The sequence below is a fragment of the Apteryx mantelli genome, chromosome 2 (genome assembly GCF_036417845.1).
Source record: "Apteryx mantelli isolate bAptMan1 chromosome 2, bAptMan1.hap1, whole genome shotgun sequence".
Lineage (NCBI taxonomy): Eukaryota > Metazoa > Chordata > Aves > Apterygiformes > Apterygidae > Apteryx > Apteryx mantelli.
Window position 1 is genome coordinate 80,172,756 of NC_089979.1, and position 21,581 is coordinate 80,194,336.

The following is a 21,581-nucleotide window of genomic DNA, read 5'->3' on the forward strand; positions in this document are numbered from 1 at the left end:
CTATTCTTCATTTTTTTCCAGCAGCTTTTTACTTATTTCAAGACAATCATGATGACTCTTTCCAGTCTTCCCTCTTCCAGACCAAAAAACTTAAATTATTTCAACTAAATTTCATATGTTCTAAGTATTTTCAGGCCTTCACTGGGTTGCCTCCAGCTGGGCCACATCTTTCTTGAAAGGCAGTTTGCGAAAGTGAACATGAAACTCTACCTGAGGCATTTCTAATGAGAGCAGTAATCTCTGTGTACTGAGTCTCTTCCCCCTTGGTAGCTTTAAATTGACCTACATTTGCTCATCTACATACTAGCTAGAGTAGGGGCCCCTTGGAACAGCCAATATATTTGAGTAACAAAGGAGGGGAGTCCTTTAAGCCTTCTTATGCCAGAGCATGAAGGCACAAGACAAACTACAAGACTCAGCGAGTGCTACAGACATAAACTGCAGATGAGAGCAAAGCATAGATTGGGTATGTCACAAAACATAGCAGAACTGAAGTGAGGTATTCAAATGAATAAGAGATGAAACATTTCTACAAAGACCTGAGGCAGGGCAGCAGAAGCAACCAAGAGCTCTCTAAAACAGACTACCATAAACAGCTTCAAAGCTTCAGCTGGACTGTAAGGAAGAAAGCTATGAGTCAAGGTCTCTCAGGGTATGATTTTCTATTCTTTTCGCTTTGGCTGATGTAAGAAGGAATGCTATTTTTATAGTACTCAGTTCTCTCTACTGAACCTAAAACAAATGTGAAACTAAATCTCAGCCCCAAAGAGAAGCGAGGATCCACACAAATCCACAAGAATGGTTCAGAGAACCCCAAAACAAAACGGGGAAAAAACTCAGTTAAGGAGGCAGCATATAATGAGTTTCAGGCTTTCTGACCTAGTAAAGCATCTCATTTATAAACAGAGTGCTGTGAAAACCAGAGTGCTTCTTCTAGTGGGTACTAGTGATGATAACATATTGCCAATCTTGGAATGAGCGATACCATATGCAACTAATGCAAAGTAGGAAACTTCTGATGGATTTTGGCAGCTCTTAAGGCTAGGAGATTAATTATCATAAATCTCTGCCAAGTCTTTCAATTTCTTCAATGAAGAAGTCAACCTGGTGGCTGGGTTGGAGAAAACCATTCTGATAAAATTTGCTTTGTCCCCGTGTGACTGGTAGTTGACCATTGTCATTCTGTCCTCAATCTTCTGTGCTTAGATCTTGGGAGCAACCTGTATACAAGCTGGGAATAAGTGTGGTTAATAGCCTCTACAAAAAAAGAAAAGAAAAGAAAAGAAAAAGCATATTTCCCTCTTTCTCTCACCCCTTTATCCCTGACTTTGCAATATAAGCTAGAATGCAGTTCAAACTAGATCAAAACATTTCATGAAGATGTGTCCAACTGAAAAAAGGGTTTCTTGGGAGGAGGAGACCAATGCATTATTTTGACTGCATAGTTACAAATGCCATGTGATCTTTACTGAAGTCAGAAAGAATTTTGTCTGAAGAAAAGGCAGGGGTGGGGGAACCCAAACAAGGAAGGACTATAAGTCCCTGGATTTGAAATCACTTGATGGAAGGTTTATGCAAGTGTTTCATTGTGGGGATTATCTGAGGAGTATTTGATGTGACTATCACTTTCAGTAGTCATACTTTAATATTACAGCTTTGTGACTAGTCAGGTTACTGTTTGTTTCCTTCTCAGGCAGTCCCAAACCCCAAGAAGAACCTTTCATAATGGCTAAACAAACGTAGGAGACCCTGCAGACATCGGGGTACTATCTCACCCCACTGCAGTAGGATTTGCCCACTCCAGTGCAATCCTTCCTACACCAATTTTCCTGCCTATGCTTGCAGACACCTGCAGCTCCAACGAAGGCAGAAGCTGCATACTTCCCTCCGCTCCTTCTCCTCTCCACAAAAGGGCCACAGAAAAAGTGCATAAATTGCCTTTAGTCCTTTGCTTGCAGCCTGCTGCTGAAGGAAAAACGTATTCAGGTATCCTTATGACCACTCTGGGAATGAAGATAGTCAACAGGGCTGGGTGATTCAGACTCAAACATAGGACCAAAGTCACAGGAGACTGTGGCTGTATCAGCACATCACGATTTTGTTATCTTTGGTACAGTGTACATTCAGAATCGTGCTACTCCTGTGGTATTAATGCTTTCCACTGCCACAAGCACTTCCAAAGCTATTTCACTACTTTCTTCAGAATAAATATTTGTGAGTTTATCTTTGGATTTGTCCAGTTCTACCAGCAAATAAAAGGAGTTACACTATTGAGAATTACCACTAAAACTTCCTTATCAGTCTCCGGATTGACTGTTATAATGTTAGAAACATTACCTGATGAAGTAATTTCATCCTTTCTGCTCCATCTGGCCTTCCTTTGAGGCTTGGTGGGATGTACGAGAAGCACACATTGGTGAGTTCAGGCTTCAAAAACAAAAGAAGTTTGTTTTCCTGTATAGGAAACCCCAAATCACAATGAAAACCTCTTCTGCTATTTGGTCTGAAGTCATAGGACTTTACATATATTGAGCAGTACCCTGCATGATCTGTACTGTCACTTGTACTTTTCAGCAATTCTACCTAGTATCTAGACAGCTTTTGTTCTGACCAAGGATGATGATTACCACAAATCAAGACTACTTGTTACCCTCATCATGCTTGTTTTCTACAGGAATCCACATCTATTTGAACTTTTTCCTGAAAAATGATGAATACTCTGGTCCTTATAAATCAGAACATTAAAGCAGATATTTAAGATATAACCTGTTGAGCTGTTCTGTCATTAAAATCTGTGCAGGTTGTGAACCCAAGAGTGCCAGACACAGAAAGCAAATGGAATTTCCATTTTGCATCCAGTGCTAACATTTTAAAAATGAGTCATTCAGAAGGCCAGCAAAAACAAGCCCATATTTCTAACTCTCACCTGGAATAAAACTACCAGAAAAAAAGGGACCAGGGTTAAATGGAAGTGCTTTGTTTCATTAATGCCAATTTTTATATTTTAAACATACATCACTATGTAAGTAGTGAAAAAAAATCAAAACACAAAAGGAAGTGGTTTTACCTTTTCAAACTACTTTGACATTACAAAATAGTAAGTCTAATCAACATAATATCCCTTTCACCTTCCTGCTCTCCCAAGGAAACCTTTACAAATAAATGTAACCCTAATAAATTATTTGATTCTGCTTTGACAGAATATTATGATAGCTTCTGGTCAACATCCTGCAGAATCAATAGCTTACCTGCCCCAGTCATTTCTCTGTTCTCAACTGACCACTAAAAACAACCCACTTTCTAGTCTGGTTTGCTGCTCTTAGTTGCAGTACTAGTGGTGTTCAGTGAATAAGAGGAAGGATTTAAAAAATATTTGGTTCCTTCAAGAAACACATCCTACCATAACAACTCTCATCAACAGTACAGTAGGACTGATGCTCATCTGCAAAATGCCTGCTTCGGTTAAACAGGTGAAAAGTACAATGTTACTTTTGCAAAGAACACTGAATACAGAAGAAGCAAAAAACAGTATGTAGAGAGAAGAGATTAGAAATACATTCCATTACGCCATACTTACTTTTTCATCAAAAGCAAGCTCAAAGTTTTCTGTTGAGTTCAGTTGCTTGTAAAGGTGCTCCGCAAGTTCAAGGAATCTGTTGATAAGAGTCTCAAAGCCTGATGTTCCCTGGCGAATATCAAGACATTTACAGAAGTGACCAGAGCAGTGATAAACATTCACTATATATAATATAAGAATAAATTTGATGATGAAAAATGCAGGTTACATTGGTCTGAGAACTTTGTGTGGTGCAGAATATACCAGTGATAACTCTATAAAAGTAAAAACTCTGTGATGAAATAATGCCATTTCTAGAGTAAACATTTGTATTTTGTTACAATAACTCACAATCTATAAGAAATCTGAATGATCATCTTTAATACATGTGCAGGATGGGCTTTTCTTGGTCTGAACTTTTAGATTGTCAGTGATGTGTATCCATTTGTTTGTTTTTGCCTTTCAACTGATAATATAATTTCCTATTGAGTGACTAATACAAGTCTGCTCCTTTAGCTAATATAGTAGTATTTCAAAGACTTTAGAATTTGGTTATATTTCCTGACTTAATCTTTTCTTCATTTTTCTTGCAAATCCAACTTCTTTTCATGAATTATAAATCACAAAAATGAGAATTTTAAATGTTCCTTTATCTTATTATAGATCACAATACAACCTGATTGCTTGTCTCTTCTTTGCAGAAAAAGAGGATCAGATATCCACTCTCTTTTTGTTGGTTTGTTAAGATATACTTTACTTGTCACAAATGTTCTTGTCATTGTTATTTGTGATTAAACGATGAAAAATGTAAGTGGGCACATTTTATATCTTATGTTTACAACATCATCTTCTTTTTGCATTATACATTAGTTCATATGGGACGTTATTTTGTTTATCTAACTCAAAAGAGTTATATTCTTCTTTCAAATTCCATAACTATACAGAAACATTTGGAACAGGAAAATTGGCAACACCCTTTCTAGGAAATGGACAAGATGTTTTAAGCTTTAAAGATTGGACACATTTGGAAAACAAGGCAACACAAATTGAACTGTATAGTATCAATCTGAAGGACCTGAGATGAAAAGAAACTGAGAGAATTCATCATCTTCCACATTGGATTTAATGTGGAGGGTATGAGGGAATGGCAATATAGGTTTTAAACAGCATTAATCAATCCTCAAAAGAATCAGGATACATGTGAGTAGCTGAGAGTTCACATGCCTGTAACAGTCATAATGTGCCGGTCAGCAGCAAGTCAACTAAAGCGAGTGATATTATTCTACTATAAAAGTCACAGCAATATCATTCATTAGGCAGTTGATAGGTGCCTCCTCTGTTTGCAGATCTGGATGAGAAATGACATTGAGCACGTGGTATTATCTCTTGTTCCCCCCCTCCTCCCCTCCCCAAGATATTTCTAGTATGAAAAGGACAAAAGCAATGCATGTAGAGACTTCTGGGTGAAATGTTGGCATTTATAATTATAGGAGAGGCATCCCTTCTCTTCATTGAAATGTTGGTGGAGATGCAAAAAATGAAAAACAATGGGAAATAAGTTATTATTTTCTCTTAAACCCTTGGAGGCTTGATATCATTTATGGAAAAATGAACATTTTAATTCTTGGTACATACCTATATGCTATTTGCAATATGTAACTTTCTAAATCGCTCTCCAGCATATCATTCATTATGACACTTATATCAGTGATTTTGAGAAATGAATACAGCTGTCCTCTTCTCCAGGGCTGAATTTCTGGAATAAAGCTGTGTTTTCAGAGTCCCTTCTTACCTTTGTTTTCCGCATCAACCAAAGCTCGAAGACATCAACATGCCGGCCACACTGAATTTTCCTATCCCCTGTGTCAAACATTGTATCATATTGTTTATTTGGCTGGAACAGATAGTCTGCCCACATCTGGTTACAAGATTGTAGAAGATCCTGATAAAGCAATATGACAGTCACTTTGCAATGCTATATGTGCAAACAGCTCTTCAGGAGCATTCAGTTTTTCTTTCTAACTGGAGTTTAAAAGGGAATAAGCAGGACTAAAATCTCTGCTTGATCACTCCTCCCCAGACTGGAGAGAAATAAAACTTAATGAGGCACTAGGAAGATCTTTCTGGCTTAAAAATGTGATAACTAGCAGCCAACAAACATGTAAGGAAGCATCATATGATGTTAAAAATGAACATTTTTTCCCCCCATAGCTGTTTTTCAGGCATTTAATTTTAAATCTAAGATAAAAGATTTCCTATAACTCTGTACATGCCATGGTAAACCTAACCACCAAATAAGCAAACAGCTGACTTTTCATAATGGCTTCCCATAGACGTATTGCATGTATGAATGCATTTGTCATGTAATGTCAAAGCTAAAAACAATATTTACAGAGCCCCAAACCTCTACAGCTAATGCACCCACAGCAACATTAGCTTGTTGCTTGTCTACATGAGAAAATTAGTGAACACTTAGCTAGACTATGAAATAATGGAAGACTCGACATGCTGCATTCCCTGCGTGAGCTCCAAGCATTTCCACGAGATGGCTTCTGCATTTTGAGAGCTACCCCATGCTGATAATTTGGAGAACCATTTGCATAAGGAAATAGTGAAAAGTAACTAGCACACTATAAATTTACACCTTTTGGACTGCATGCTGACTTTCCCTGTAGATAAAACTCTCAGACATATTGCACTCTGCATAATGTACTAAGGTACTTAGCAGAACAAAGGATAATTAAACTTTTACTATGGCATATTCTGCTTGCCATGCATTAATCTGGCAAGTAAGTTTTGATGTCAAAGGAAAGGTAGGCTTCCACTGATAATATTTTAAGAAAAGAAGGGAGAAGTGAGATATCTGCTCTTCTGATTTATACAAAGAGGCAATACTTAGAATAACACCTACCCTGGGATGCGATAGATCTCCTGTCAAATCTTTGCATTCAGTGTACTTCCAAATGTTTTCAACAGCTTAGAAAAGGAAGCCTGGATTTGTTGGAGGACCCTCAACTCAAATACTGTAGCCTGTACCATGCAAACTAGATAATAACTCTTAGTTTAAAATTTAAATCTCTAAATTTATACATTCACATGTGAATATAAGCTTGGCTTACACTAATCTGCAGATCTGTTTGCTCCTTCTGGGGTAAGAGTTTTCTGAAGTCCTGAACTGGGCCCAAAGATAACATTCTTACTTTCTAACCATTCATTAACAAAATGATGCTTTTTGTGCATCTGAGAATCCCATAATGACACACATCCCATTTTATGCTCTTTTTGAGTGTTCACTGTTTTTTTGAAACCCTTGAGAAGTGGATCTGATCACTGTCCCTGCACCTCTGTCCTCTCCAGTGTATACCTGGAAGGCACATTGGCATATGATCTCACAGAGGCCCCCAGGAACGTGTCTCAAAAGTACACTTGACACCAGCAGGACAGGAAAGCCTCTTCTCTTGCTAGCACCATGCTTCTGGAGCAGGAAACCCTGGAGATATGTAAGCTTTACGGCAGAGGACAAGGCTGGCTATACAAGCTATAAGAAAGTTCAAAAGGAAGAAATAGTTGAACAATTGGTTTTTCTCTGCTCTGATGCTTCTGTCCAAGTAGGAAACGAGGTTTCCTGCTTCCAACATTAACTGGACCTCAAACTCACTCGGAGGAGCTGTTCAAAGTGTTTTCTGACAGAAGAGAGGACCTGTTCATGCTACCTTTTCATGATTGAGGAAGGCCAAACACTGAAGGGGAGCATTCATCAGCTGTGGGGATTCCAAGTGACAGAGTGGGCCCTATCAATCACCTAATAATGTAAGGAACTATCTGAATGTTAAAGATTGCGTCTATAAGTACCCCAAATTGTTCCCATGCAGGCAGAAGCTTATTAAACTTATATATAGGACCACCAGTTTGCATAACACATAATTTGTGCCATATGGACTCCCCAAACTGGTCTGACAGTAGAAGCAATTTCTCTTCAGCAGCACCAGATTACCATGGGCTAACTTGTCCTGATTCTGGAATTTAAACTGGTTGCATATATGTCTGTATAGCTCTGCAGCCCATAGTATGAATATATTCTAAAAAGCTTGCAATTCTAAGTCAAGGACACTAGATAACAAGTGAGGATATAGAAATGGGAAGAGATTATTCTTAAGAGGAAAGCACTTTCTGAGAAGAAATGTGAAGGAAAAAGAGACAACAGAGTGTTGATGAGGGAAGATATGCAACCATCATTGAATATTTCATCTTAGAAGCATAATCTGTTCAATGAATTATTCAAGTATTATCCAGTATGAGAAACTAAAAAAAGGAAAAGAGAAACTTACAGCTTGCTATCTTCCCCCAGCACAATTAGAGGACAAAGTAGATATATTAAAAAAGAGAGTAGGTTCATGACATATAACAAGTATTATAAAGGGCTGCACCACACCAGTGATTTCTATGCCATTCTAGCAGTTATTATTGCAGATAATAAACAAGTTGTATTTTGCTCAGCCTTAGTTAAACAAATAGCCCCACTGGCTTCAATATGTTTTAATGCATCAGTAAGATGAACAGGATTTGGCACCATCACAAGAACTCGGAAAGACTAAGGGTTATATTCTGGTCATCTTTATGTCCATGCATGTTTTATTGATTTCAGTGAAGGCACAATTTCATCACAAGGTAAATCTGATCTTTATATACAAATAGTTGGGTTAAATGGATATAAGAAATGAATTTGCCCCTATATTGATGCTACATTCTTTATTCAGTGTAATCACCCTTTTCAAATAGCCTGACCTCCTGTCTCTGAAGTGCCAAACTGCAGCCATCAGAGTGAGGTTGCTCTAGAACAAAAGTCTCCTAATTTTCCCACAGAATTACACTGAAATCCTCTTCATACTTAGTTGAAATTAGGTTATATTTACAGGGCATAGCCATTTCAGTGAACCAAGTTCAGTATACTTCTATTATTGTACTACACTACATACATTGGCATTCAGCTGTTTTTTAAGCACAACAGTCAACATTTTCCTCAAATGGTTTCCTAGTATTAGGCATGCAAGCCTATTTACAGCATCTATCTAGAAATTTTCAGGAGGGTTTATTAAACCGGAGCTCCTATAAACTTTGAAAGTTGAAAAAAATCAGAATATTTAGTAATCAAAATACCAACTGAGTTGGCTAAAGGTAAAAATTGGAGTTGTTCATATCACTTCACAGCAACAAGAAAACTCCCACAACAAAACTAACTACTTCTCCCCCCTCCTGCATCCACCTTCCCTCTCCCCTCCCCCCCCCCCAACATTTATACCAGAGTGAAGAATATGGTTTAGGCAACAAAATTAATCTTACTTTGTTACAAGCTGTTTGTTTGATGTCAAATGTCCTGAACTAGGAGGGTAATATCATATATTGAATGATTACTCTGAAGAAAAAAAAGACATTAACTCAGGAGCTCAGAAGTTATACACTGCCCAGGTGGTGTGTTTAATTTTTGGAGTTAGCTGAGCTGGTGCAGAAAGAATGACCTTAGAAGTTGCATGTGTTGCATTACTGCATGAGTGCAGGCAACCTCCTTTTTTGTGTAAACAAGCATAACCTATGTTGAAAGATTATATTCTTTTACATAGTTTTTTTTTTCCAACAGCATCCATTCATGCAAATAGGCCACTTGTTTCATAATCTCAGGAAACTTAGCAAAGTGGTTGCTACAGAACTAATTCCAGGTTTTAAGCCTACAAGAAAAATTCCAAGTACTATTTCCAGAAAGCCCTACATCCACGTGCATCCAGAGTTTGTATTTCTCACGTATGTCAGCCATACCAGAAAGAGGATCAAAGGCTCCGTAAATGGTGGTACCAGCAGTGGCACTGACATAAAGTGGGATATGACCCTGAAAGTGATACAAGATTGTGCAAATCCACATGAGCTCAAAAACCATCTCAGAAAACATATTCTGCTTTCCTCATAACTCTAACACTAACTCTCTCTATAATTACTGTGAAGTACATTTTTCTTTACTCTCCCATCTCTTCCCATTTCTAAAATTCCTATTCCAATTCAGAGTGAACTGGAAAATGAAAGGTTATCTTCCAAAAAAAGAATCTAGATAACAATATAGTGTTGCTTTTTCTGTAGGGCTGCTTCTATTCTTTACCTGTAAAACAATCTTATACATCCCAAGGTTAGGATCTGCCACATGACATAACCCAAGGATTGCCATCCATAAGAAAACTTTCATTGATTTTGATCAGAAAATATACAGTGAAACTACAAGCTCTTAAGTGCTTTTGCACATGTAGATCCTATTCTTGCTGTGGTGACAATATATCTGAAGAACATACTTTGGGCTTTCTTGATTCCCTCTGCCCTGCCACAAGTTTTTTAGCAGTGTGGGAAACAATTCAACAAAAAAAGCCCTCATTTCAGATCAACTTGACACAAAATATTTAAGCTTCAAGTACAATAATTATTTTGAAGTTACTTTTAAAAATACCTTATCTGTGAGCCAACAGAGTCAAAATACTTCATTAAAAAAAATTCAAAAAAATGAAGCATTTCAAATTTTTTCCATTTGGAAAAAGCTGGCTGAAACAGCAGACCAGAATTTGACACAATTTAACAGACAGTTCTTGTTCTCTTTAAAAACAGATTTTAAGTTATTTTATCATTTCCTGGGGGAAAATATTTCCTGCTCTGTCCTTTACAATCGGTATCAATGGCAATTTCATATGAGTTAATGCTGCCAGATTTCAAATCTGTCAGATTCAACCCAACGTTAACATTAAAAATGAGAGTGAAAAGAACAACTTGTCTTTTGATTTTTAGTATTTCTACCTCCAAATCAGATGGAATCATCTTCTCCCTGTAAAAAATATTGGGCGGGGGGGGGGGAACACACACAAAGAGAATAATCTCATTTATTGTTCTGATTACTTTTGAAATATGCAGGAAATCAGGTATCAGAGTCTATTCCCAAGACAATTCATAGTGCTCTGTAACTGTCCTCCTTATTATTTACTACACTACTAAGTTCATATCATCTGCAGATTTTACAAGCAGATTTTACCAGCAATAATTTCATCATTTTGCTGATGATACAAACCTGGAAGGAGTGGCTGATACCTCAGAACGCTGTGCTGCCATTCAGAGAGACCTGGACAGGCTGGAGAGGTGGGCGGAGAGGAACCTCATGAAGTTCAACAAAGGCAAGTGCAGGGTCCTGCACCTAGGGAGGAATAACCCCATGCACCAGTACAGGTTGGGGGTTGACCTGCTGGAAAGCAGCTCTGCAGAGAAGGACCTGGGAGTGCTGGTGGACACCAAGTTAAGCATGAGGCAGCATTGTGCCCTTGTGGCCAAGAAGGCCAATGGTCTCCTGGGGTGCATCAGGAAGAGTGTTGCCAGCAGGTCGAGGGAGGTGATCGTCCCCCTCTACTCAGCCCTCGTGAGGCCCCATCTGGAGTACTGTGTCCGGTTCTGGGCTCCCCAGTACAAGAGGGATGTGGCACTACTGGAGCAAGTCCAGCGAAGGGCTACAAAGATGATTAGGGGGCTGGAGCATCTCTCTTATGAGGAAAGGCTGAGAGAGCTGGGCCTGTTTAGCTTGGAGAAGAGAAGGCTGAGAGGAGATCTTATCAACGTGTACAAGTATCTGAAGGGAGGGTGTCGAGAGGATGGGACCAGACTCTTTTCAGTGGTGCCCAGCAACAGGACGCGAGGCAACGGGCACAAACTGAAACACAGACAATTCCATCTGAACATGAGAAAAAACTTCTTCACTGTGAGGGTGACAGAGCACTGGACCAGGTTGCCCAGAGAGGTTGTGCAGTCTCCTTCTCTGGAGATATTCAAAACCCGTCTGGACACGATCCTGTACAATCTGCTCTAGGTGATCCTGCTTGAGCAGGGGGGTTTGACTGGATGATCTCCTGAGGTCCCTTCCAACCTCAACCATTCTGTGATTCCGTGATTTTGTGAAAACCATTGAAGAAAAAAAAATATATATATAGCACTAGAGAAAGAGTTGAGTCCCAAGATCATTTTTTCTCATCCCTTTTTTATCCACGGACTACCTAAACTTTTAAAAAAGGTCATTGTATGCTGTTTGTGCATGGAGATCCTTACGATCCTTTTGCATGCATTTCACGCCTTGCTTGATGTCTGCCATCACCTATAGGTCAGGGAATGCCCGGGGTGCCCAGACCCAGGGCAGAGACCCCAGCCCCTTGCATAGACATGACCTCCCAAGCATTCAGCAGGCGCCCCCGGCATGTCACCTACGTGATCTCGTTTGTCAGAATGAAACGGAGCGTGCAGGCTGGGCTGCGGTCACAGCCCGCTCCAGGGTGTCACCAGTGGGGATTATCAGCAGATATATCCAGTGGGCACCACGGAGCTGGAGCGTTTAGGTGTTGCTCTGCAGACCAAGACCAATCCACCACCCGCTGCATTGCTTCTCACGATACAGTGAGAAATACCGCCTCGTAAGCTGCAGCCAATCTCCTCATTAATATTTCCCCTATGAACCACTACAAATAAAGCAATTTTTACATCTGTCTATAAGCCAGCGGACTGCTTCCCCAAACTAGAAGAAGTCAGCTGTCATGCCTCTTTTAGGGCAAAACTCTTGAAATGTAGTATTTTCTGCTTTTTCAGTGTCCCTAATTGCAATTTTAATACCAGAACATGAATTTTATTTTTTAAATTCCAGTCTATGCTCCTAACTCTAGGTAGTGAAGTTTAAAAACAATGGCCTTTAGGAGCTTTTTGTGCATGCAAATAAAAAGTATAGAAAGAAACAAAATCTATTTGAATTTGCCACAGTCATTGAGTGATGACTGTTTTTCCTCACAGCTGCAGAAGATGTGCAAATCCCTGGCAGTGTGAGCTATTTTTCATTTAGGAGTCCGTCTCAATTTTGAGTATCAGTGAAGAGAAATTACAGACATGAAAATGTGCTGAGTTTCTGAACTGCCAGACAGGTTTCAGAGTACACCTTCAGAGATCTGGTCACTGAGGCAAAAGGGAATGAATTATCAGTTATTTGTGATCTTTCAAAAATAGGTGTAACAATGACAGTGATATGAAAATGAAATACTAGGGGAAATACTATATTTTTTTCCAGACATCTTAGTGATACTTATCCCTTCACCTCATGCTTCCAGGGACAGAGGCAGCACCACTGTGGGCTGAATTTCCTTCCTTCCCTCAATCTTCATGTTGTGTCCCATGATATGACCATGCATCAGCATTGTGTCATATAACTATGGCCATCCTCTGTGTTGCACAGAAACCAAACAGGGAGAAATGCACTTTCTGGCAATGCTTATGTCTACTCTGCCGTGCTGCGAGTGAATGGGTTCAAGGAGCCAAGCAGAGCCCTCAGCAGTGTCTTGAACTTCTGGGACAGTGGGAGAGGTGAAGGGAAGCATGCACGTGGGTTGGGTGTAGGAGTGGCCCTTTTAAGCATCTGCAACCTTAACATTTCAATAGTGGAAAAGATGCTAATCCTTAGAGAGAGGGAGAGAAAGGAATGCTGCTCTTTAAATACAGATGCTATGAACTGAGATCCAAGGGGCTTTCACAACATATCGCATTAAGTGAGAAAAAAAAATGTGGAGAAAAACATCAAAGTTTAAGCTCAAACACTTGCTTTGCATCCATTATGTAAGTGCTAAAAAACAAACAGAAAACCTCTTATTTTGTTTTATGCTGCTTCTCACCAGCAGAGTTCGACAGCACATCACACAGTTTGTAAAGAGAGCAGGTTTTATCTCCACAAGATCCCCAGTTTGCATTTTGACAATACCACTAAATAAAGAATTCAGTAGCAGGTTTTTTTGTTTGTTTGTTTTTCTTTTTGCACAGCTACAGGCAGCCCAAATACTCTCTTAACAAGAAAAAGCCTGAAGCAGAGCTAAAAAGATGTGCCCTATGGCCCTGCACACATTCCTAGAGCAACGCACAGAAAAGAAATATGTCTGCAAACCTCTCCTTAAAACCTCTACTGTATCTGTTCCATTATTCTTATGTAGAAGACAAAAAGTCACATTCCAGTGAGAAGAAAAAAAAAAAAACACCTTCTAAACAAAACGGTAAGGTCTAAAATGAAAGTTGTTCAGATGGACTGAAAATGGCAGTGGATGGTTAGACAGAGGCCTAGAACAAGCCAGAGTTTGGCCAAAGCTGCAGTTGTTTAAGAGGCCTGTCCCACACCATGTTCCCCCATGCACCCAGATCCCTTCGGACTGAGTTGTCAGGGAAAGCAAGCGTTGGGCTCTTGCACTCCTGCCTGCACCCCCTTGGAGGCACTCAGGGTGATCTGAGCTCCCGCCCTACCCCAAACTCTTGGGGTGCTACTGCCCCACGAGACTAATGTATTACAGGTAGGAGCAGCTGGAAAATTATCATACCCGTGGAAAGGCTGGGGTAAAAAAGAAGACTCTATCGTCTCTCACATGTGTTTTCCTTCCCCACATGGCTCCTGAAATGGCTGAGCAGCGTGGTGCCCTTTGCACAGAAGATAGTGGTAAGAGCTCTGCATCCCCTTCTCCAGCTAAACCACTTTCTGCTGCCTTGACTTACACCAGATAGCACCATCTTCCACAGGCAAACACATACATGGATTGGGGAACATATCTGGAAGAGTCCAATCAGTACTTTTTACTGCATTCATTCTCAGGCACAACAGCCACTTATTTTTATTTTCACTGAACAGAGCAAGACCTGATTAAAGATCTACAAAAATCAACTTGTAAAACATGAACCCTATTTTTGTGGACAGTGAATTTCATTGAAGGCATTCAGAGTTCATTTTATAAAATGGGATTTTCCCCTAGAAAACAGAACTGGAGACATGCTGCATCAAAGAAAGTTAAGTGCAACACGACGTTACTGATAGGCATGGCATGTCTTACCTTTTATCACACTTCACAGCAATTACATTATCTGTCCCAAGTCCAAGAACTGCTATTGCTTTCTTTAGTGAATAATGGCTTTTAAATATAAAGAATAAAAAGTTTATGATGGAGTTTTCAGCATGGTTGTACATGCACAAAAGATATTTGGTGTGTGTGTATATATATATATATATAGAGAGAGAGAGAGTGTGCATATATATGTACACATATATTTATATATGGTATAGGCTTCTCAGTCATTCTTTCTGCCTAAAGAAATATACTGTGCACAACTCAGTTCCATTAGGATGCCAGAGAAAAACAGGGGTCCTGTTAAAATTTACCAACATCCTGTCAATTTGTGCCTTCAGCAAGAAAAGCAACATATCCTTCAAAAATCTGTCCTCAAATGGTTTAGAAATACAGTCTGATGATAAGGAGGTCATGTATATGTTTAATCATAAATAATTTACTTAAGCATGGTACTTAGCAATTTACTAACCATTTTCCCCCAGGAACAATTTTGGAATGTCACTTGTGATTTACTAAGACGATATTATTGAGCAAAACTATTGTATATCCATGTGATATCACTTAAATTACAGTAGTAAGACAACATTTGTACCATGAATGTCACATAAATGGCTGGTTACTTGAGCCTTGGTTAGTGCAGTTAGTCCTAAAGCCTAAGGTAAAAGCACTGAGATGTATAACTACTTGGAATTTCTCAAAACAAACATTAGGGGGTTTGCATAAAATACAGGAATAGATTAACCTAAGCTACTCTGCATTGTTTTTGTTTGACTATTAATATCCTTGACTTTAAAGAGGAAAACTAGAACTGTAAAAAACCTTGGTATCTCTTTCATTGCATACCTACAGATGACAGAAAGAAAAGCAGTCAGCGAGGGACCGTCGCTCTCTGCAGTGACCTCTCAAACCGCAGCCAAGTAACACCAGTCAGTCTGACACTCGCCTTAACCCCATGTGCCTGCGTGCAGTACTGCCATGGCAGCAGCACTGCAGACCTCAGCTTTTTTAAACTTACTTGCAGCAGCAACACAATGCAAAGAACCAATGGCTTAGGCAAAGCACCTGCCTGGCAGAGCAATGCCACGTGTGCTATTGGTGCTTCGCTTGCGCTGCGTGGCTACGAGCAGGGCTGCCTGCTCACAAGCTCTGCTCCCTTCCTTGCCCCTGATGCAGCGGTCTGGGCTCTCCATGCTGTTCCCTTGCAAAGTGTTGAGCGCTTCTCTTTTTAAACATGCAGAATGGTGCTGGTTTTCTTATCGAAAATGAAGAAAAAAAAAAGAAGATTCAGTGATACCACAGGGTTTATGACCTTCTGACAGTTTTGGCAGTTGTTCATTATTGGCAGGAAGAAAAGTCCTGAAAAGAAAGCCCCTAAGCAATTAATTCTGACAAACACCATATCAATTTCTTTTTTCTTTTTTTTTTTTGAGAATAATTTTAATTCTGAAGTGTATTTACATCTTTCTACTGTAAAAATTGTCAAATTCAACAGTTCTATCTACTGTTAGAACTATGTCAAATTCAATATTAACAGCTCTATCTTGCTGCAATGAAATGTTTAGTTCAAACAAATGGCTGCTTTATTATATTCTTATTTGTGAAGAAAATAGAAATGCTTGGTTTTGTCTGAGGACTAAGCATTTTTTTTTCCTACTTTTTGAAACTGTCAAAATTACACTGACTAGATTGAAAAAATAACAAAAACCAAACAACTATTTGTGGTCCCTTTGAGGATAATTTGCTAATAGGACAAGTCAGCAAGAGGTTATTGCTCCTTCCCTTCCTTGCAGTCGAAAACAGGTAAAGAGGCTCAATTCAGGGATCCAGTAACAATAATTTCTAGAGTAACTGCTTATGCAGACAATATTCTCCTCTGTTCCATCTGGTATGGTTTAGGAAGCATCTAAGGTCCAAATACTTGCAGCATCTAGATACTGAAATGCCTTTAAACATCACAGTCTAAGCCACTCAGAAGTACACGGCACCACTGACTCGAATGTAGGACCTGAGGTTCCCTAGTGACCTGAGTCACTAAGGATCTTTTTCTCCCCATACTGGAAATCATTTGGGATTTTCAGAAATCACAAGTCATGCACTCTAGTGCAAGTGTAACAGCATTTCTTACACTGCCGTGGCACAGTGAGATACTTATGCGTTCAGAAACAAACAATACAACCTGTGAAAGTGCAGCCATGCCTTTAGTCTTAACCTCAGGGAAGGACTTGTAGTGAGCCATTAAAACACTGCAAAGGTTTGATATGGTCCCACCTAATGGTGCGGAAATGCCAGAAAGGATTTGAGTTCTGAGGTTTTCCTTTGCAGAAGCTGAGCATTACTTCATGGAGATCTAGGGCCAAGATCCTCCCTCAGCTAGGGTAAACCATCTCCTCCGACCACATATGAATTTCTTGGGAGGCAAAAGACTATTCCTCTCCATGTTTCCCATTCGGTCTGCCAGCTGTTGTATAATCTGCCAGCTGACGTCAGATCAGAGATTTTCTTCTCCACTCTTTAGTCCATTCTGTATTTCTCCAGTCTTGATAATACTTAGTTTTCTATGATAATACTTAGTTTTCTAACAGTCTAGGAAAGAGGGAAGAAAGGATTTTTTTTGTTTGTTTGAGCAGTTGTGCTTCGCAGGCCCAAATGACTATTTTCCTTCCCTTCACCCTCAAGTTCTATTTTTAGCAGAACATGGAAGCCCTGTACTTCGTGTCCTTTTCAAAGTTTATTGTTTCATTTTACTGGGGCTGATTTCTGATAATTAATTTGATGAACAATTTAATATAATACTTCCAAATCTGGAGATACTTCTCTCTGTGTTGTTTTTTAGGCTGAGAAAGTATTTTTACTGCCCTTACATTTCAGTTGTCACAATTTAAATATTGAAATGATAGATAACATTTTAGAACAATATAATCAAGTTATTTGCCTTCAAAAAAGCTCCAGTACTGATTGCTTTGAGGATAAAAGTTCAACTTATTATTATTTTTTGCCCTCTCCAAAACTCATCCTCCTTTAGAGCCTGATCCAAGTACTAACAGTCTCTCTCATTTCAGTGGGAATGGAAGACTTCCAGATTGACATGATCTATAAGCAGGGATAATTACCTTGTTCTGCTTACCAAGAGAAAATATGCCATCTGCTTCAACTTCCCTCCATCCAACCATTTTATTCATTTTCTTCAGAAGAATCTGTTCCATGGTAGTGAACACAGGAGCTATTTCACAAGTAAACCTAGATATATTTTTCTATAAAAAGCAACAGCTTATTTTAAAAGTGTTTCATAATGGAGAAGAAACATAAGCAAATGGAGATTTTGATTTAGGAAGACCACAGAGCACTAGTACTTGCCTTTCTACACCAAACAAAAGATACTGAGTTTCTTACAGTTAGAGACATGAAGGGGTCATTGCCCAGCCTGGGATTGTACCTACTGCTTCTAAAAACAGTCATTCACATTCAGGTCTCTACTACTAAATTTATGTGTGACTAAACTCTAAACCATAGACCCGTGGGCTGAAACATTCCAACATTTCAAAGTCATGCTTCAATTTATTTGTGCTCAAAATTAGCACTGCACTGCGTATCGTAGTCTTTGTATCATGTTATCACATTTGAGACATTCTGCATGGGGTCCAAAATGAAACCCAGAGATTATGATATCATCAAAGCATCAAGTACTGATTTAAGGTAAAATTACAGCCCTGTCAAATTATGCCCTGTAGAGCTAGGGGGATTGACAGCTACCCCTTCAGGGAGATAAAGATTCTTTAACCAAAACTGAGCCATAGAGAGATGGGCAGGAAACCAGTACTGCCCAATAAGGTCCACTTATTACATGGACATTATCAGAGTGCACCAGCTGAGTTCATCATACAGCTATGAACGAGTTTGAAGTCAGACGCAAAACTCCTGGCAAGTAACTTAAGTATTTCCATGGGCTTGCAGAAAGGCTTACAGGTTGTTTTCTGTCCCCCATAAAGAAGAGGTTTACACATTGTGTTTGGCAAAACTGAATTATGTAACATGCAAAAAGCTGCTCTATCAGATTAGAAAGCTATACAGATTTTTACCAGAAAATAGATTTCTGAGAAAGGTGATTATAAAGTATAGCTATGCAATATTGCCTAGTACTAGAGCCTAAGAGGGTTTTAAATGAAACTTCATGTAAGCTTTCCACATTTCAAGTATTTTAAAATATATGAGTACAACTAATCTGATGTAATAAACTTATTCAATACTGACTTACCAGACACAACACTGAAGCACAGGTATTTTCTAGTTAAAGTGTGTAACACAATGGTCCTATAAGCTTAGCTCAGAATGTCAAAGAAAATTGTTATAATCCACTCTAACCAGCCTGGATTATTATATCACACCACCACCCAAACTGAAAGCAACTTGACAGAAAACTGGACCAAAATAACCTCAGCCTTTATGTAACAAGCAGCAATAGGAATTTTCTTTGGAGGACAGAAATCAGAAGCTGAGTTTTAAAACAAGAAGAAGAAGAAAAGAAAGAACTCTGAAACTTCAGGCAAAATTCTGTTTTTTTTTTCCTTCTGCATGCAATTTTTTTGCATATGGCCAAATTTGACTAGAGAACAAAAATTTAGGATAATAAACAATAAACTTAATTTGCATGCCAGACTGTCAGAATGATGCTCAAATTAATTATAAAAAAGTGGCTTGGCTAGCCCTGATCCAGCCAAATGCATATCCAGTTTAATCACGAACATTATGAGTGAAAAATGGTGGCTCATGCACCAAGTGGGACCTATTATTTTATTGCATGCGACCCATCACATTTTTTTTCCCCCTGCAAATTAAAGTATGGTCCAACAGAGGCAAGTGAGAGACATTTTCAGTCCTTTGGAAAAGAAACATTCCACATGCAAATATAAGCAGTTCAACTCCAGAGGAAGGACTACTTACATTCTCAAAAGATATGATGGAGTAGAATTACCAGACTGGGTCTACAGTCCTTACCCGATATTAATCAGAAAATGTCTCATAGCAGGCAAGCCTCATAATTCCCTTTTAAAGACTACCAGGCAAGGTAACATTGGTAGATAAGAATGACCACATCCCTGGTCTTAAAGAGGATCACAATGTTATCACACACAGGTATTCTGCACAGTTCTTTTTCCAGCCAACCTTTCCAAAAGGAATTATATATGCTATAACTATCCACATTTCTCCACTCTGGTTTGTTCCATTTTTCATATACATAGCAAAGAGCTGAAAGAATGTTCTGATTGGGAAATGGAGGTAGGAATATCTTTTAATAAAACCTGAAAACCACTGGCCGCTTCCATGAATATAAAACTTTATTCCAGCATCTCAAAATTAAAAAAAAAAAGTCCCTCACAAGAATATAAATATATGCAGCTTTCCCCCTCCCATACACTACAAACAACTTGAGATGCCTCAGAACATAAGATATAATTATAGTCGGGACAGAGCATCCTATTGGTACATCAGCTAAACCGACAACCACCAATTCTTCCCTCTGTTTCCCGTGGCAACTGCTGAAGTACTTCTCTTTAATTCCGTGATTTCTTTTCTTAAATAAACACACTTGTATCTTATACTTTTTTTTCCCATTTATGTTATCTATTAGCACTATTCATTTTCTTCAAGTAGAACAGTTTTGCTAATGTGCTCAAGGCCACTCTCTGTCCATTCTTACCCTTTCCCCACTTCTCAGAAGGTGTCTTTTCAGTCCTAAATCCTATTAAAATATTTTTGACAGAAAACTTTCCTTTTATTCATGATGATTTCATGAAGAGGGTGGTGAGGTGAAGGAATTTAGTACAAATATCTTTCAGATACATTTATATTTACATTTCTTCACACCAAATATCTTCTACAGTAGCAAAACCTCTTCAGAACTTTATGAACGTTACTGAAAATATACTATTGCAACCAAAAATATCCCACATAGATGGTAAATCCCAGATTTTTGTATAAATCCAGTCCAATCCATGAATCAAATAAATGTTACATATATCCATGAAGTGATGTGACAACATGAGGCATGTATGTTTTTGCTACTTTACCTGTTTTAACTCCATATTTTAAAGTGTCCCTACAGTCAACAAGTATTTGTTCCAGACGCTCCAGCTGGTCAGACAGCTCCAAGCTGAAACCTTCCAAACCTTCAAGAAGCTGATGGGGGTGATGAAAGTCCAGAGCTTTATTTTTTCCATCATAGGTTCTTTTATGTAACTCAGGAGAATTTCTACCACCTCGGGCAAGAACTGCTCTGTGATGCTTTCACCATTCTTAGTGGGTAACAAGTCCAAGCAGAAATGAGGAGAACACATGAATCAATACCAAGTTTTATAATTGCTCAGCAAGGCTGATTAGACACAGTTTTAGTGATTGCACATATTCTGCTGAGTTTTTCCCTATATATCCATTTCACAAACAAACAGACACAGGAATAAAACATAGCAGTAAAAAAGGCAAAGACATGGCTAAGAACTTAGGGCCTTAGCACAAGAATGTTTTTGCAACATTCATAAATGTACTATACTTCTTGTTTCTGGCATTAAAAAAATGCCACAGAGCACAAACCTGGCTTGTGAGCGAATGGATATTTTGCTTAGTGACCACCTTTGAGAGGCTGGAGTGAAGAGGAATGAGCAGGGGTGGATTAACTCCCTGCTGATCCTGCTTTGCAGTCATTCTCAGTTGGCTGGGGACACAGCAATGTACCACTCCTTCATGATTTCCTCCATTGAGCATGCCCCAGCAAGAAGTTGAGAACATCCATAAATGCTCACACTTCTCAGAAGAAGTGGCTGCCACAGTGACTGCTGTACTTTAAACAGAAGAAGTGAAGGGCACAGAAGATGAACATCCTCTCTTTCTCACTGCAGTCCTGAAAATGCCTTTGATGATTGTATTTACAGGGGAAGGAGGAGGAAAGATGAATCCTCGGGGTGGTAAGTGATTTCCAAGGCCTGGCTAGCCTCCCTCAATGCTATATACAACTGTCTTAGGAACTTGGAGTGCTTCCACATCACCAGCAGCTTTTGACATTTCTGACTGAGGCAGCAACTTCAGACAATACACTTCTTTGAGGTCTTGCC

The 21,581-nt window shown here is 39.1% G+C and overlaps 1 pseudogene; it reads right to left on the reverse strand.

Annotated features, from left to right (window-relative positions):
- Positions 1–1,056: 1,056 nt before the first annotated feature.
- Positions 1,057–21,234, reverse strand: LOC106500191 (glutamate decarboxylase 1-like; annotated as a pseudogene).
- Positions 21,235–21,581: the final 347 nt, after the last annotated feature.